This window comes from Anolis carolinensis, unplaced genomic scaffold (assembly GCF_035594765.1).
Source record: "Anolis carolinensis isolate JA03-04 unplaced genomic scaffold, rAnoCar3.1.pri scaffold_13, whole genome shotgun sequence".
Classification (NCBI taxonomy): domain Eukaryota; kingdom Metazoa; phylum Chordata; class Lepidosauria; order Squamata; family Dactyloidae; genus Anolis; species Anolis carolinensis.
The window spans coordinates 17,753,303-17,767,404 of record NW_026943824.1 but is presented as its reverse complement, the minus strand read 5'-3'; the positions used below and the strand labels follow the sequence as shown (position 1 = coordinate 17,767,404).

At 41.6% G+C, this 14,102-nt stretch overlaps 1 protein-coding gene across 2 annotated transcripts in view; it reads left to right on the top strand.

Moving 5' to 3' along the window:
• Positions 1 to 14,102, top strand: part of sbk1 (SH3 domain binding kinase 1) — an 81,229-nt gene that overhangs the window by 52,333 nt on the left and 14,794 nt on the right. The gene's annotated exons all lie outside the window — the stretch shown is intronic.

Sequence of the window (14,102 nt, the reverse complement as noted above, 5' to 3'; positions counted from 1 at the left end):
AGACGCAGGACCAGGCAGCCTCCGCAGAACTCCTCTGCTCAGCTGCATTTACACAACAGATTTGAAATTCTTACATCATTAACATACAATCAGGAAACACATCTTGTGGAGGACCACAGTTTCTTAGATACCACTCAGTGGACCATCCTGGATCAATGCGCAGGGGATAGCCCTGACAGGGACAGTGCATCACCACAGTCACACTTATGTAATCATGCAAATGCTCCATCCCCAATCATAGACCAGGAGCAACAGGAACATCCTTGGGAGAGTAATGGGCTCTCGGATGTATCTCAATGGATTGTCATTGATGAATGCACTGGGGATGTTGAGGAGGAGGACAACACTTTACACCTACATGATTCACTTCAACAGGAACACTCTTCAGGGGACATACACACTGTCTTGCACAAAAGGGACCCTGTCAATCCTCAAAGGAAACAGGTCTTGGTAGTAGGTGACTCCCTCCTTAGAGGAACGGAAGCCATCATTTCCAGACCGGATGGGATGGCTCGAGAAACATGCTGCCTCCCGGGGGCAAAAATACACCATATCACTCAGAGGCTCAGCAGGCTCCTAAAGCCCCATCACCCTCCCCACCTTATGTTGATTCATGTAGGTACCAATGACACCGCTAGGCATACTTTTCAAAAGATCACAAATGATTTTCGAGCTCTGGGAACAAAGCTAAAACTGTATAATGTACATGTGATCTTTTCATCCCTCCTCCCCGTTGTAGGACATGGCTCTACAAGGGCCGGAAAAATAGTACAGGTCAATAACTGGCTCAGAAAATGGTGTCAAGAGGAGCATTTTGGCTTCCTTGACCATGGTCTACTCTTCCAAGAGGATGGACTACTGGCAAGCGATGGGGTGCATCTCACACAAGTAGGAAAACATCTTTTTGCACACAGACTCACAAACCTCATCAGGCGCACTTTAAACTAAATCCACTGGGGGAGGGGAACAACAGCCTGGCGAACACTATATTACCCACGACCACAGGGAACCGCCGTAAGGCTAAACGGAGGGCTGCACAAACACAGCAAGGACCAAGTACAGAGAGCACAATAATCCCAAATAAACAGTTCGAGGGGAGGTCACAGGGGCTTACATGTCTTTACACTAATGCTCAGAGCATGGGAAATAAGCAAGACGAACTCCAACTCCTAGCACAGCACCACACATACGATGTCATAGGCATCACTGAAACCTGGTGGGATGACTCCCATCACTGGAATTTAACCATTGAGGGCTATAACCTCTTTCACAGAAATAGAACAAAGGGGAGAGGAGGGGGAGTAGCTTTATATGTCAAAAACAGTTACGTTGCAGAAGAAATGCAAGACTGTAATCCGGGAAACCAGCTTGAAAGCATCTGGATAAGAATCAAGGGAACCGGGACTCAAAAAGATCTTGTCGTGGGTGTCTACTACAGACCTCCGAGTCAGGATGAAGGACTTGATGAAGCCTTCTGTCAACAGCTGACCAAACAGGCACAAAGAAGAGATATAGTAGTCATGGGCGATTTCAATTATCCCGATATCTGCTGGAAAACAAACTCAGCCAAGAGTACAAAGTCCAACAAATTCCTCACTTGCCTTGCAGATAATTTTATGGTCCAGAAGGTAGAAGAGGCAACAAGGGGATCAGCAACTCTTGATCTAATCTTAACAAATGTGGAAGACCTGATCAATACAGTTGAAGTGGTTGGATCCTTAGGGGCAAGTGACCATGTGCTCCTGCAGTTTGCAATACAAAGGAATGCTGAAACTAAGACAAGTCAAACACGCATTCTGGACTTTAAGAGAGCTGACTTCCAAAAAATGAAGGAATTACTGAGCGGCATTCCATGGACGCCGATATTAAAAAACAAGGGAGTTAAGGATGGATGGGAGTTTTTCAAAAGTGAAATACTCAAGGCGCAAATGCAAACAGTGCCAACAAAGAAGAAAAATAAGACAAGTGCAAAGAAGCCAGAATGGATGTCCAAAGAACTTCTAACTGAGCTAAAGCTCAAAAGTGACATGCACAAGAAGTGGAAAAGGGGAGAAATCACCAAAGAAGAATTCAAACGTATAGCCAACTCCTGTAGGGAAAAGGTTCGCAAGGCTAAAGCGCAAAATGAGCTCAGGCTTGCCAGGGACATAAAAAACAACAAAAAAGGTTTTTTTGCTTATGTTGGTAGAAAAAGGAAGAAAAAGGAGGCGATAGGGCCACTGCAAGGAGTAGATGGGGTGATGGTGACAGGGGATAGGGAAAAGGCAGAACTGCTTAATGCCTTCTTTGCCTCGGTCTTCTCACAAAAAGAAAGCCATCTTCAACCTCAGCAACATGGAATGGACGAAGGATTGGGGGAAATCCAACCCCAAATAGGGAAACAAGTTGTCCAGGAACACCTGGCCACTCTAAACGAATTCAAGTCCCCAGGGCCAGATCAGCTACATCCAAGAGTATTGAAGGAACTAGCGGAAGTTATTTCAGAACCACTGGCAATCATCTTCGAGAGTTCTTGGAGAACAGGAGAAGTCCCAGCAGATTGGAGGAGGGCGAATGTGGTCCCTATCTTCAAGAAGGGAAAAAAGAACGACCCAAACAATTACCGTCCGGTCAGCCTCACATCAATACCAGGCAAGATTCTGGAAAAGATCATTAAGGAAGTGGTCTGCAAACACTTAGAAACAAATGCGGTCATTGCTAATAGTCAACACGGATTTACCAAAAACAAGTCATGCCAGACTAATCTGATCTCTTTTTTCGATAGAGTTACGAGTTGGGTCGATACAGGGAATGCCGTGGATGTAGCATATCTAGATTTCAGTAAGGCCTTCGACAAAGTCCCCCACGACCTTCTGGCAAACAAACTAGTAAAATGTGGGCTAGACAAAACTACGGTTAGGTGGATCTGTAAGTGGCTAAGCGAACGAACCCAAAGGGTGCTCACCAATGCGTCGTCTTCATCATGGAAAGAAGTGACAAGTGGAGTGCCGCAGGGCTCCGTCCTGGGCCCGGTTCTGTTCAACATCTTTATTAACGACTTAGACGAAGGGTTAGAAGGCACGATCATCAAGTTTGCAGATGACACCAAACTCGGAGGGATAGCTAACACTCCAGAAGACAGGAGCAGAATTCAAAACGATCTTGACAGACTAGAGAGATGGGCCGAAACTAACAAAATGAAGTTCAACAGGGACAAATGCAAGATACTTCACTTCGGCAGAAAAAATGGAAATCAAAGATACAGAATGGGGGACGCCTGGCTTGACAGCAGTGTGTGCGAAAAAGATCTTGGAGTCCTCGTGGACAACAAGTTAAACATGAGCCTACAATGTGATGCGGCAGCTAAAAAAGCCAATGGGATTTTGGCCTGCATCAATAGGGGAATAACGTCTAGATCCAGGGAAGTCATGCTCCCCCTCTTTCTATTCTGCCTTGGTCAGACCACACCTGGAATACTGTGTCCAGTTTTGGGCACCGCAGATGAAGGGAGATGCTGACAAGCTGGAAAGCGTCCAGAGGAGGGCAACTAAAATGATTAAGGGTCTGGAGAACAAGCCCTATGAGGAGAGGCTTAAAGAGCTGGGCATGTTTAGCCTGCAGAAGAGAAGGCTGAGAGGAGACATGATAGCCATGTACAAATATGTGAGGGGAAGTCATAGGGAGGAGGGAGCAAGCTTGTTTTCTGCTGCCCTGCAGACTAGGACGCAAGGGAACAAGGGCTTCAAACTACAGGAAAGGAGATTCCACCTGAACATCAGGAAGAACTTCCTCACTGTGAGGGCTGTTCGGCAGTGGAACTCTCTCCCCCGGGCCGTGGTGGAGGCTCCTTCTTTGGAGGCTTTTAAGCAGAGGCTGGATGGCCATCTGTCGGGGGTGCTTTGAATGCGATTTCCTGCTTCTTAGCGGGGGGTTGGACTAGATGGCCCTTGAGGTCTCTTCCAACTCTACTATTCTATGATTCTATGATTCTATGAGAAAAATTTCAATAAATGGCTCTCACGGTATACAGTGGTTCCTTGGTATCCACTGAAGTCGGATCCAGGACTTGCTGTGGATACCAAAATCCACTCAAGTCCCATTATATGCAATGGCACAGTCAGCAAAGTTTGCTTTTTCGATTCTTTTAAAACATTTAAAGCTGTGGATAGTTGAATCTGTGGATAGTGGAATCTGTGAATATGAGGGCTCAACTGTACACAGACAGTAACACAAACAACACTGTTCTCTCCAAAGTTTGCTTATATATACACACACACACACACACACACACACACACACACACACACACAGTAGAGTCTCACTTATCCAACATTCTGGATAATCCAACACATTTTTGTAGTCAATGTTTCCAATATATCGTGATATTTTGGTGCTAAATACAGTAAATACTACATAGCATTACTGCGTATTGAACTACTTTTTCTGACAAATTTGTTGTCTAACATGATGTTTTGGTGCTTCATTTGTAAAATCATAACCTAACTTGATGTTTAATAGGCTTTTCCTTAATCCCTCCTTATTATCCAACATATTCGCTTATCCAATGTTCTGCTGGCCTGTTTATGTTGGATAAGTGAGACTACTGTATATATATATGTGTGTGTGTGTGTGTGTGTGTGTGTGTGTGTGTGTATATATATATATATATATATATATATATATATATATATATATATATAGGCTGTGCCCGGCCACGCATTGCTGTGGCGTAGTCTGGTGGTATGAAAAATAATAAGAAGCAGCCAGGCTTTGAAGCTGCAAGGCTGTTCTTTCATTCCTGTTTATTTGTTTAGGTTTTTTGAATGGAGATCATACCTTGGATGTGTTGGTGTATTGTGACCAAATTTGGTGGCATTTGCTCCAGTGGTTTTTTTTTGTTTATTCAGTCCTACAAACGAACAGTACATTTATATATATATGTATACACACACACACACATATAGTAGAGTCTCACTTATCCAACACTCGCTTATCCAACATTCTGGATTATCCAAGGCATTTTTGTAGTCGATGTTTTCAATAAATCGTGATATTTTGATGCTAAATTCGTAAATACAGTAATTACTGTTTTTCTTCTTCCTGACTTGCAAGGGCGTCTTTCCCTTTTCAAAACATTCCCTTGGTTAAGAGCGAGGAAGGCTTTGCAAAAGAAAATACACTGATAAGGGAGGGGAAGAGAGAAATAGATCACATATTGTAAACAATAGCCTGCAGGCTCCGTTGCCAGCCTTGACCTTGATCTGATTGTAAGCCGGGGGAGGCTTTTTCAGCTCATAAAAAGGACTGAAAAACTCGGCTTATCTTCGAGTATATACGGTATATATATCTGTAGAAGAGATTAACAAATATTTCAGGGGAAAATGCTTTTGTAAGATTAATGTATATATATTTTTCTTCTTCCTGACTTGCAAGGGCTTCTGTCCCTTTTCAAAACATCCCCTTGGTTAAGAGCGAGGGAGGCTTTGCAAAAGAAAATACGCTGATAAGGGAGGGTAAGAGGGAAATATATCATATATTGCAAGCCATGGCCTCCAGGTTCTGTTGCCCGGCCTTAACCCCATTATAAGCCAAGGGAGGCTTTTTCAGCTCAAAAAAGGGCCGAAAAACTAGGCTTATATTCGAGTATATGACCTCTCGGTCAGTAGTGGTGGAGGCTCCTTCTTTGGAGGCTTTTAAGCAAAGGCTGGATGGCCATCTGTCGGGGGTGCTTTGAATGCGATTTCCTGCTTCTTAGCGGGGGGTTGGACTGGATGGCCCATGAGGTCTCTTCCAACTCTACTATTCTATGATTCTATGATTCTATGATATACAGTAGTTAAATTAGCCTCCTCCCATAAGTGGACCCTAAATTTTCCTACTTGACAGATGCAACTGTCTTTTGGGTTGCTTAGGTAAACAATGAGCTAGGCTATTTAATGGTTGGGTGCTCACTCCGACCCGGGCTGGCTTCGAACTCATGACCTCTCGGTCAGTAGTGATTTATTGCAGCTGGCTACTAACCAGCTGCGCCACAGCCCGGCCCATCTGTTGCTACCTGGTCTGTCACCTGCGGACAGGTGTGAGACATGTGAGAGGGACTCACAATGCCTCAAATGATACAGATGAGATTTCTGGAACCAGACACATATATCTGGGCAGACGTTGAGAGCTTGCAAGAGAACACTGTTGCTGGGAAAACTAATTTCCTCCCCAGCTACTGAGCAGAGTTTGTAGCTAAATTTAGAAGGACGAGAGGAAAGCCTGTGTTTGTCTGATATCATCATATTGCTTTCCCATTTGAGGCTGCTGGGAATCGAGGCAGAATAATAAAGAGTTGGAAGGGCTCCCGTAAAACCATTGAGCCCAAACCCCCATTGAGTGCAGGAAATGCAGCTAAAGCATCCGCCACAGGTAGCTGTCCGGACATTTGAAGATATCCAAAGAAGGACACAAAGAGGAATTATCCCACCACTCTGTTCTTTTTTAAAATATTTGTTGAATATTTCCATATTTTTTCACACAAAGTGAAGGTGGGGGTGTGAAAGTCAGGGAAAAGGAGAATTAATAAATAATAATAATAATAATAATAATAATAATAATAATCACAAAATCACAATCTGCCAACTGCAAAAGGCCACCCTACTGGGATCTGCAGGCATCAGAGTGTCTGCTGTGGACTCATCTTGTGTTTCAAATAATAATAATAATAATAATAATAATATTATCAGGACCTCAAGACTGAACTTCAAAGACTCTGGCAGAAACCAGTGCAGGTGGTCCCGGTGGTGATGGGCACACTGGGTGCCGTGCCAAAAGACCTCAGCCGGCATTTGGAAACAATAGACATTGACAAAATTACGATCTGCCAACTGCAAAAGGCCACCCTGCTGGGATCTGCACGTATCATCCGAAAATACATCACACAGTCCTAGACACTTGGGAAGTGTTCGACTTGTGATTTTGTGATACGAAATCCAGCATGTCTATCTTGTTTGCTGTGCCATAATAAAATAATAATAATAATAATAATAATAATAATAATAATAATAATAATAATAAAAATCACACAGTCCTAGACATGTAGGTAGTGCCCGACGTCGAACATGGCTAGACTTAATGTCAGCGGAAAACCTTTACCTAAATAATAATAATAATAATAATAATGATGATGATGATGTCTGACGTGTGGTCCAATACAACAGCCAGCAGAGTGTCTGCTGTGGACTCATCTTGTTGTGTTTCAAATAATAATAATAATAATAATAATAATAATAAATCACACAGTCCTAGCACTTGGGTAATGTCGAACACAGCTAGACTTAATGTCAGGTGGAAAACTTTACTTTAATAATAATAATAATAATAATAATAATAATAATAATAATAAAAAAATAATCAGGACCTCAAGATTGAACTTCAAAGACTCTGGCAGAAACCAGTGCAGGTGGTCCCGGTGGTGATCGGTGCATTGGGTGCCGTGCCAAAAGATCTCAGCCGGCATTTGGAAACAATAGACATTGACAAAATTACAATCTGCCAACTGCAAAAGGCCACCCGACTGGGATCTGCAGCATCATCCGAAAAATACATCACACAGTCCTAGACACTTGGGAAGTGTTTGACTTGTGATTCTGTAATACAAAATCCAGTATATCTATCTTGTTTGCTGTGTCATAATAAAATAATAATAATAATAATAATAATAATAATAATAATAATAATAATAATAATACATTTTTCTCATCCAGAACCATTGCTTGGAGTCCTTATGGAAGGATAATCCAAGACCAATCCTATTAGCCTTTATTGGCATATATAACAAGATAGTGTAAAATGCAGTGTACATTATGTAATAGAAAGCTTTGCGTTTCTGAATGAAACTTATGTTGCAAATTGAATGTATAACAAAAGCTAATAATAATAATAATAATAATAATAATAATAATAATAATAATTTGATTTCTTACCCACATCGCCCCACGGCTCAAGGCAGGTCACTCACAGCACAGTTAAAAACACAGAAATCTCTATATATAAAAATGTAATGTGCATTTGTAGGACTGAGTAAACAACAAAACTATTGAACCAAATCACACCAAATTTGGCCACAAAAGACATAGTCATCCAATCTATGTCTTTCAGACAAAAAAACCTAGAAAAATAAAGTCCACAGCGACGCATGGCCGGGCACAGTCGATATATATAAAAATGTAATGTACGTTTGTAGGACTGAGTAAACAACAAAATTACTGAACCAAATCACACCAAATTTGGCCACAAAAGCCATAGTCATCCAATCTATGTCTTGCAAACAAAAAAACCTGGAAAATAAAGTCCAAATTAGAGAACGAGGAAGAGCCGTTTTCAACCCTGGTTGCTGGTCGGAAGGGTAGGCCCTGCCCCCTTTAGGCCCCACCCACTTTGTCTCCTAGCAACCCCCTCAGCCACAATGGCGCCGGAATACAGCCAGGGTTCGGGCTTTTGAGGCTGCAAGGCTATTCACTGCTATTCCACCTGGCCAACAAAGCATTCCCATAAGCCACAGAAACACGTGGCTGGGCAGCTAGTCTATATATATAAAAACTAGCTGTGCCCGGCCACGCGTTGCTGTGGCAAAGTGGTGGTGGTATTGGTGAAAAGTTGTTGTGGAATTTTTATTTGACGTTATTTGTATTTTTTTTAATTAATTTTATTGTAACTTATCTTTTTTATTTATTATATTTTATTATTTTGTTGTATTATTTTTAGTTATTTTGTTATTATAGTATTTTATTGTATTAATTTTTTTAGTGTTTTTTATTGTATTATTTGTATTTATTTTATTTTTTTATTCTTTTATTAACACTGGGCTGAGTGGGTTGCTAGGAGACCAAGTGGGCAGAGCTTAGAGCCTTCTAAGTGGCAGCAATTGGATAAAAACAATTATTTCTCTCCCTCTAATTAGGACTTTATTTTTCTTTGCTTTTTGTTGTATCAACCTAGAGGCGTGGATGATGGGTTGTGTTGTCAAATTTCGAGGTTGGAGGGCCTGTAGTTTTGTTGTTTTGTGGGTCGCCATGATGCCATCACTCTTTTATATATAGAGATGTAATGTACATTTGTAGGACTGAGTAAACAACAAAACTATTGAACCAAATCACACCAAATTTGGCCACAAAAGACATAGTCACCCAATCTACGTCTTTCAAACAAAAAAACCCCCTAGAAAATCAAGATATTTTTTCTTACACGACTTAGATGTTGTGCCATTGAAGTAAAAGAAAAAAACCCAACGACAACAACAACCAGTGAAAAGAAGTCAGGTAGTGATCAATATCAATAAGTGATCACCATTTCCCACGAGCAAAGGGTTTGATAGAGAAAATCTTGGAGTGGTCGTAGAGCAGAACTAAGATGTCATCAGCGAACACCATGATTTCTCTGTAGTCGGGAATAGAGAAAAAAGAAAGCTGGAAGGAAACCAAAGAGACTTTGTCTGCTTGCTTGTTTTTCCCGCTTTCTTTTCAGGACGATTGGGAAGAGTTGCTATGCTAATATTAGGATTCTGGGAGCCAAGGAGAAGACATCTGTGTGCAATATGGCAACGTGGTTTTGCCCGTGAGAAAAAAAAAAAAAAACAAAAACAGCAGATTTGAAAATTGCAGGGAGAGGGGTATATTGTTCCTGGAGCTTTTCAGAAGATTGCTTTCAAAGAAGGATGTATAACTGGTAGCCCTGGTAACAACTGGGCACACGGTGCAGAGTTGCCATGGTTTGGTGGGATGAACCAAGGAAGCAATGCAGCCCGGGAGACTGACATTTATTCCGCATGGTTCATGAAATGCATCATATCTTGTATACAAAATACCCAGTGTGCAAAATCAGTGTATTAAGGCACCAAATGCACTAAGGACCAATGAAAACATTGCATTGAATGACAACATATGAGTCTACACTGCATTATATGACGGCGTAGATGGGGCTGCAGTCACCATGGAAGGCCTAGCAATTCCTAAAGAGAAGAGATCAATCAAATCCATCTATATATATAAAAACTAGCTGTGCCCGGCCACGCGTTGCTGTGGCAAAGTGGTGGTGGTATTGGTTAAAAGTTGTTGTGGAATTTTTATTTGACGTTATTAGCATTTTTTTAAAATTAATTTTATTGTAACTTATCTTTTTTATTTATTATATTTTATTATTTTGTTATTTTGTTATTAGAGTATTTTATTGTATTATTTTTAAGTGTTTTTTATTGTATTAGTTGTATTTATTTTATTCTTTATTCTTTTATTAACACTGGGCTGAGTGGGTTGCTAGGAGACCAAGTGGGCAGAGCTTAGAGCCTTCTAAGTGGAAGCAATTGGATAAAAACAATTATTTCTCTCCCTCTAATTAGGACTTGATTTTTCTTTGCTTTTTGTTGTATCAACCTAGAGGCATGGATGATGTGTTGTGCTGTCAAATTTCGAGGTTGGGGGGCCTGTAGTTTTGTTGTTTTGTGGGTCGCCATGATGCCATCACTCTTTTATATATATATAGATGTTCTGACCATTTCTGCCTTAAAGTAAACAGCTAAACTAAACACCCAAAACTCACGAAACTTGGCCACAAAAGACATGGTCATCCCCACTGTGTTTAGACATCAAAAAAACCAAGAGAATTAAAGTCCTAATTAGAGGGAGAGGAATAATTGTTTTTTCCCATTGCTGTTGCTTTCCAGTCTGCGCCACAGCCCAGTCCTGTAGATATAATCTCTAAAACCAGGACAGTCAATAAAGAGCAACACTCTGAAAGCGAGGAAATTGGGAATTCCGGAAAGGAAACAATCAGGTCCAGCTAACACTTCCCAACAAAGGATTCCCCCAGACAGGAAGCAAACAGGCTATGAAGCTGCAAGGCTAATCAAGATGGCTAATTGCAGCATTCATACCTGCCACGCCGAGAGTATTCATTGCTATTCAAACTGGCCAACCAAGGATTCCGCAAGGTAGAAAGCGGCCAGGCTTGCAAGCAGCAAGGCTATTCAGTGCTATTCAACCTGGCCAACCAAGATTTCCTCTCTGTAGAAAATCCCCAAGCTCTGAAGCCATGAGGTTACTCTGTCCCATACAACCAGGCCTAGATAGGATGCCCTAAGTAGAAAGCGGACAGGCTTTTAAGCTGCAAGACTATTCAGTGCAATTCAAGCTGGCCAAACAAGGATTCCCCTACAAAGGAAGTAGCCAGGCTTCTTTGATTGAGGGTGCAGCTCCAGCTACTCCAGAAAACAGCCAGGCTTTGAGGCTGCAAGGCTATTCACTGCTATTCCACCTGGACAACAAAGGATTCCCATAAGCCACAGCAACGTGTGGCTGGGCAAAGCTAGTGAATAATAAAATGTCTAATCATGCCCAGAAGTGATGGCGGACTCCTTTCCCGGCATGAAGTTCAGCCAGAAGTGAGCGGCGTCTGCACCTGGAATGTCTGGAGGATCTCTGGGAACTTTGCCCAGTGGGTCACAAAGGCCAATGCCTTCCAGGAAGGACTTGAGGAATGCCAAATGTCCTGTACAAACTCTAAACGGGATCAATTAGCAAAGGGAAGATTGCCAATGGCCAGAGGTACTCTTTGCTTGGTATATTCAGTAGTGATGTGCACGGGATTTGTTTCATTTGTTTCATTCGCCTATTCGTTTAGTATTGTCTATTCGGATGCATGAAACAAAAGATGCCATTTTCGGACAAAACAAAAGGCGACAAGAAAGAGAAAGCTGCACGGTCACTGTGCTTGCTTTCGTATTCCTTTCATTTCGGGCTGCATAACAATAAGAGATCTGCTTTCCTGTGACATCTGATGGGTGCCAATGAGTGTTAATAATAATACAGTAGAGTCTCACTTATCCAACATAAACGGGCCAGCAGAACGTTGGATAAGCGAATATGTTGGATAACAAGGAGAGATTAAGGAGAAGCCTATTAAACACCAAATTAAGTTATGATTTTACAAATTAAGCACCAAAACATCATGTTAAACAACAAATTTAACAGAAAAAGTAGTTCAATATGCAGTAATACTATGTAGTAATTACTGTGTTTACGAATTTAGCACCAGAATATCACGAAATATTGAAAACATTGACTACAAAAATGCGTTGGATAATCCAGAACGTTGGATAAGCGAGTGTTGGATAAGTGAGACTCTACTGTATTATTATTAATAACAATAGTTATTCTGGGACCCTAAGCTGAGTCTGAGAGAGGGCTGCTTCCCCATGACAGCTGATATGTGCCAATGGGTGTTAATAATAATATTAATATTAATAACAATAGTTACTCTGGGACCCTAAGCTGAGTCTCCCAGACCCAGCTTAGGAGATAACTGTTGTTCTTAATATTAATATATATATTATTTTTAAGACCCATTGGTACACATCAGATGTAATGGGGAGGCACTCCTCTCCCAGACCCAGCTTAGGGTGCCAGAATAACTGTTGTTCTTAATATTAATATAATTATTATTATAAACACCCATTGGCACACATCAGATGTAATGGGGAGACACTCCTCTCCTAGACTCAGCTTAGAGTCCCAGAGTAGTATTGTATATATATTATTATTAGCAAGACCCATTGGTACACATCGGATGTAATGGGGAGACACTCTTCTCCCAGACCCAGCTTAGGGTACCAGAATAACTATTGTTCTTAATATTAATATAAATATTATTATCAAGACCCATTGGTACACATCAGATGTAATGGGGAGGCACTCCTCTCCCAGACCCAGCTTAGGGTACCAGAGTAACTATCATTATCAAAAATAATATTTATATTAATATTAAGAACAACAGTTATCTCTTAAGCTGGGTCTGGGAGAGGAGTGCCTCCCCATTACATCCGATGTGTACCAATGGGTATTAAAAATAATATTTATATTAATATTAAGAACAACAGTTACTCTCCTCGTCAGCTTTTCCTTCAATTTTGTCAAGGAACTTTCCATGCAATGCTTTGTTGTGCCAGCTGTCAGCTCTAGTTTGTAGTGTGGTTTTCTTGTACTGGTTTTTTCGTCTGCTGTGCTTTGAGGAGTTTCTGATTTTTGACTTCAATCATTATTATTATTATTATTATAATTACTATCCTACCCTATCTCCCCATGGGGACTCAGGGTGGTTCACAACAAACAGCAGCAAACACTCAGGTGGAGGGAGGAGGAGAAGCAGCAGTCAGGAGGCTTGTTGTCACGCCTGCCTTTTGTGGGTAGTCAGCCTCTCCCCTTCTGACATCCCCATTGCCTTGGCACTATAAAAGGGTTTCGCAAGGCCAGTCGCTCTCATTGCAACTGTGTAGTAACAGTGAGCTCATGGACCATATTTTAGTTCTTGGGGTCCACTTATGTAGTCCACGGACCACCGTCCCAACCAAAGCAGGTCCAACAATGAGGCGAATTAAGCGGTTGCTTTGGCGCAAAACATACGGGGGTGCAGCTTTTTCTATTGATTTGTTGTAAAACATGATGCTTTGGTGCTTAATTTGTAAAATCTTAATGTAATTTGATGTTTAATAGGCTTTTCCTTAATCCCTCCTTATTATTCAACATTTTTGCTTTTATTTTTCAGTGATTGGTTTTTTTAGGGGTGGGGGGTGCTAAAATTCTGTTCGCCTACACTTGAAAATTACCCAGGGCCGGCTCTGGTCCTAACCACTGTTGGATAGTATAGAACTGCTCCTGCCTTCTAGTATCTGCTGACCAAGGTAGTGGCCTCATTCTGCTAACCTGACTTTTAGAAGAACAAAAGGCATCCTCCCTTGCTGTCTTTTTGGGTGTGTGTTTCCTGGAGGGACGGGGGTGAAACTCGGATCCTTTGCCATCCAAGCGAAAGAGAAAATGTGAGCTTGGAGAAGGAGCTGCAACCAGAAGGAGACATAGCGACTGCCTATAAATACCTGCCACAGACTTGGAGCGAGGAAGGAGGGGGCGGACTATCATTTTAGTCAATTGGAAGCGGCGAAGCACAGCCATTTTTAGTCTGAAATGGCAGAAGAGGGGAACGGAATGAATTCACTGGAGGATCTAGTGTATTCTTTCTGGGACGAGGGTCCAGGGAGGCAGCCGGCAAACGGCAAGGGTCACAAAGCATTCGGTAAAAACCAAGCGTGAGAT